General features: G+C 37.9%; 1 non-coding gene across 1 annotated transcript; it reads right to left on the minus strand.

Annotated features, from left to right (window-relative positions):
• Nucleotides 1-3,862: 3,862 nt before the first annotated feature.
• On the minus strand, nt 3,863-3,981 carry LOC126012785 (5S ribosomal RNA). Its single transcript, XR_007497165.1, has one exon. It is a non-coding gene; the product is annotated as a 5S ribosomal RNA (ribosomal RNA).
• Nucleotides 3,982-4,910: the final 929 nt, after the last annotated feature.

Raw genomic sequence — 4,910 nt, forward strand, 5'->3', positions numbered from 1 at the left:
GAATGGAAGGAACCTTTCTCAATATAGTTAAGGCCATCTACCACAAGCCAGTGGCAAATATTATCCTCAATGGAGAAAAACTAAAAGCCTTCCCTCTAAATTCTGGCACAAGACAAGGCTGTCCTCTCTCACCACTCCTATTCAACATAGCACTGGAAGTACTCGCTATAGCAATTATGCAAAAAAAAGATATCAAGGGAATCCAGATAGAGAAGGAAGAAGTCAAGCTCTCACTGTTTGCACAATAGTGTCATACAAACTCAAATATCTTGGAATCAACTTGACTAAAAATGTGAAGGACCTATACAAAGAAAACTATAAAACTCTGCTCCAAAAAATAATACAGGACACGTGGAAATGGAAACACATACCCTGCTCATGGATTGGCAGGATTAACATCATCAAAATGGCTATACTCCCCAAAGCATTGTACAGAATTAATGCGATCCCTCTAAAGATACCCATGACATTCTTCAAAGAAGTAGATGAGGCACTTTTGAAATTCCTTTGGAACAATAAACACCCTAGAATAGCTAAAGCAATCATTGGGGAAAAAATATGGGAGGAATTACTTTCCTCAACTTTAAGCTATACTACAAAGCAATAGTTATCAAAACAGCATGGTATTGAAATAAGTACAGGTCCTCAGATCAGTGGAATAGGCTTAAATACTCAGAAAATATTCCCCAGACATGCAATCACCTAATTTTTGATAAAGGAGCAAGAAATCCTAAATGGAGCAACGAAAGCCTCTTCAACAAGTGGTGTTGGCAAAACTGGCTAGCCACTTGCAAAAAATTGAAATTAGACCCCCAACTAACATCATGTACGAAGGTAAAATCCACATGGATGAAAGACCTCGATATCAGACCCGAAACCATAAGATATATAGAACAACACGTAGGCAAAACACTCCAGGACATTGAGACTACAGGCATATTCAAGGAGGAAACTCTACTCTCCAAGCAAGTGAAAGCAGAGATTAACAGATGGGAATATATTAAACTGAGAAGCTTCTGCACCTCAAAGAAAATACTGCCCAGAATACAAGAGCCACCCACTAAGTGGGAGAAACTATTCACCCAATACCCATCAGATAAGGGGCTAATCTCCAAAATATACAAGGCACTGACAGAAATTTACAAGAAAAAAAAAACATCTAATCCTAACAAAAAATGGGGAGAAGAAATGGACAGACACTTTAACAAAGAAGAAATACAAATGGCCAAAAGACACATGAAAAAATTCTCCACATCACTAATCATCAGGGAGATGCAAATCAAAACAACTATGAGGTACCACCTCATACCACAGAGAATGGCACACATCACAAAGAATGAGAATAAGCAGTGTTGGCGGGGATGTGGAGAGAAAGGAACTCTTATCCACTGCTGGTGGGAATACCGTCTAGTTCAACCTTTATGGAAAGCAATATGGAGATTCCTCCAAAAACTGGAAATCGAGCTCCCATACAACCCAGCTATACCACTCCTAGGAATATACCCTAGGAACACAAAAATACAATATAAAAACCCCTTCCTTACACCTATATTCATTGCAGCACTATTTACCATAGCAAGACTCTGGAAACAAGATGCCCTTCAACAGACAAATGGCTAAAGAAACTGTGATACATATACACAATAAAATATTATGCAGCTGTCAGGAGAGATGAAGTCATGAAATTTTCCTATACAAGATGTACACGGAATCTATTATACTGAGTGAAATAAGTCAGAGAGAGAGAGAGAAACGCATAATGGTCTCACTCATCTATGGGTTTTAAGAAAAATGGAAGACATTCTTGCAATAATAATTTTCAGACACAAAAGAGAAAAGAGCTGGAAGTTACAACTCACCTCAGGAAGCTCACCACAAGGAGTGATGAGTTTAGAGAAATAACTACATTTTGAATTGTCCTAATAATGAGAATGTATGAGGGAAATGGAAAGCTGAGTAGAGTACAGGCGGGGATCCGGTGGGGAGGAGGGAGATTTGGGACATTGGTGATGGGAATGTTGCACTGGTGATGGGTGGTGTTCTTTACATGAATGAAACCAAAACACAATCAAGTGTGTAACCAAGGTGTTTAAATAAAATATATAAAAAAACACAATTATCAGTAAATCTGTAACTTCTTTTAATAAAAATAATTGTATTGCTTTATTTAAGCACCATGGTAACAAAATTGTTCATAGTTAAGTTTCAGTCATGGAACATACACTGCCCTTTACCAGTGCACTTTTCCCACTACAGTACTCATGTCCCCTGTTTCTCCCATCCCCTGCTATCAATGGGCCAGGCATTTTGCTGGTCTCACTTGGTCTCTCTTTCTCTCTCTCTCTCTCTCTCTCTCTCTCTCTCTCTCTCTCTCTCTCTCTCTCTCTCTCTCTCTCTCTCTCTATCTATCTTTGTCTCTCTCTTTTTTGACACTGTTTTTTGCACTATTGTTAATGAAGGGGTGCCATGCATGTTACTTTATCTCCTTTCAGCTCCCAGTTATTGTCCAGAATTTTCAGTTCCAACTATCATAGTCATAGTAGACCCTTCTCTACTCTAACTGTACTCACTGCTCTTTGTAGCATAAACTGATCCTCCTGACACTCATCTCTATTATCTCTGGATATTACCAGGCTGTTCTTTGTTTTTCTTATATTTCACAAATGAGTGGGATTTTTCCCTCTCTCTCTAACTTATTTTACTCATTACAATAATCTCCATATCAATCCATGTGTAAGCAAAATTCATGGCTTCATTTTCCTAAAGGCTGCATTATATTCCATTGAATACATTCTAATGTATTCCACTATGTTCCAAGTTTCTTTCAGTCATAACTCTGTCACAAATAATGACTAGGTATCTGGTTGTCTCATTGGCCCTTTGTTTGGCCCTTTTTTTCCTTCCTGATAAAAGCATACAAAGCTATAAATTTTCCTCTTAATACTGCTTTTGTTGTCTTCTACAAATTATTATAATTTTTGTATTCATTCTCATTTGTTTTGTGATTGGGGGGGGCTGGGGGATATCACACCCAGTTTCACTCAGAGGTTACTCCTAGCTCTATGCTCAGAATTCACCCCTGGCAGGCTTGGGGAACCATATGGGATGCCAGGATTCAAATCACCATCGTTTTGCATGCAAGGCAAACACCCCACCTCCATGCTATCTCTCTGGCCCCTGTTTTATGATTTTTTATTTCCTGTTTTATTTTACTCTGACACACTAGTTGTTTAGTATTTCACTGTTTCATTTTGTTCTGACTACTCAGTTGTGTTTCTTGCAAGCACCAAAATGTTGGATTCGATTTTTTCATGCTACTCTAGCCTCTTAACTGGTGCATTTAGTTTATGATAGTAGGAGAGATTATTGTCATGGAATTTTGTGGTAGGAGTTTAAAGTGTTTGTTGGGACTGTCTTGCCATACAGTAAACCCTTCAGTTATTCTTTAAGTTTGGCTTTGCATCTTTAAAATTCCTGAACTGTGGTTTATCCAAGAATTTATGTATCCTTCCTTTCAACCTGAATGAAAATCTGGCTGTGTGAAGTATTTTTAGCAAAGCATTATTTCATTGAGTTTTGCCATTATACGCTATCACTGCCTTTGGGTCTGGAGGGTTGTTTGTAACAAACCTGCAATAAATCTTAAGAGTACTTTATTGTATGTAATTTCCCTTTTTTATTTTTTTTGCTTTCCATATTCTATCTCTATCTATAGTTTTTAATCATTATAACTAGGATTCCTTGAGGTGATTTTCTTTTGTTTTCTTTTAGCTAGTACTCTTTGGGCATCCCGGATGTTGTATGCACTCTTCAGCTCTGGGAATTTCTTTTTTTTTTTTTTTTTTTTTTTTTTTTTATTTAAAGCCAACAGCACCCGGTATTCCCAGGCGGTCTCCCATCCAAGTACTAACCAGGCCCAACCCTGCTTAGCTTCCGAGATCAGACGAGATCAGGCGCGTTCAGGGTGGTATGGCCGTAGACGGAATTTCTTAGTAATGATGTTTTTCACTGTTGATTCTTCATGGGGGTTTCTTCCTGGCTTCTTCCTGGGTTTTTGGATTCCAATAAATCTTATGTTGATTTATTGAAATTATCCCAGAGTTCTATTGTTTGTTCATTTATTTTGAGTTTTTTCCATCTTCTATTAGTTTTTTTATGTCTCTTTTTCAGCCTCTTATGTTGTATAGTGGTATTATGTAGTTCATCTTTCAGTTCATTGATTCTGTCATCAGCAGCTGTTAGTCTTTTGGTGAGGCCTTCCAGTGAATTATTTACTTCACTTACCAAGTTTTTTTCAGCTCTGTTACTTCTGTTTTCTCATTTCTATTCTCACATTCTCTTATTTGTGGTTTGTTCATTTACTTCCATGATTTCTTTGAGTTTTTGAACATCCTCCACATTTCCCCTTTAAGGTCCTTATCAGAGAGGCTATAGAGATTGGGTCTTAAGAACTACCACATTCATCCTCTCACAATTGTGGAATTCTGCTTTGTTTCCCCATTGTGACCTTCAAATATTACTTCACTTTCATTGTTGGGTTGTATTCTGTTAGGCTGGTAAGTTCTAATTTTACTCTGAGGTCAGAGTCAAATCACTATTTCTATGTCACCTAAACTATTTTTCTTCTTCAGGAAAATATTATATTTGGATTTGGATTTTTTTTTGTTTTTTGGGTCACACCCAGCAGTGCTCAGGGGTTACTCCTGGCTCCACACTCAGAAATCGCTCCTGGCATGCTCAGGGGACCATATGGGACTCCGGGATTTGAACCAATGACCTTCTGCCTTAAAGGCAAATGCCTTACCTCCATGCTATCTTTCCGGCCCCTGGATTTGGATTCTTATTGAGAATCTTTTTTGAATTTTGTTCAACAACCCAGTCTCTAGGAACCATAAACCCTGTTACCACTA

Source organism: Suncus etruscus, chromosome 6 (genome assembly GCF_024139225.1).
Source record: "Suncus etruscus isolate mSunEtr1 chromosome 6, mSunEtr1.pri.cur, whole genome shotgun sequence".
Taxonomy (NCBI): Eukaryota; Metazoa; Chordata; class Mammalia; order Eulipotyphla; family Soricidae; genus Suncus; species Suncus etruscus.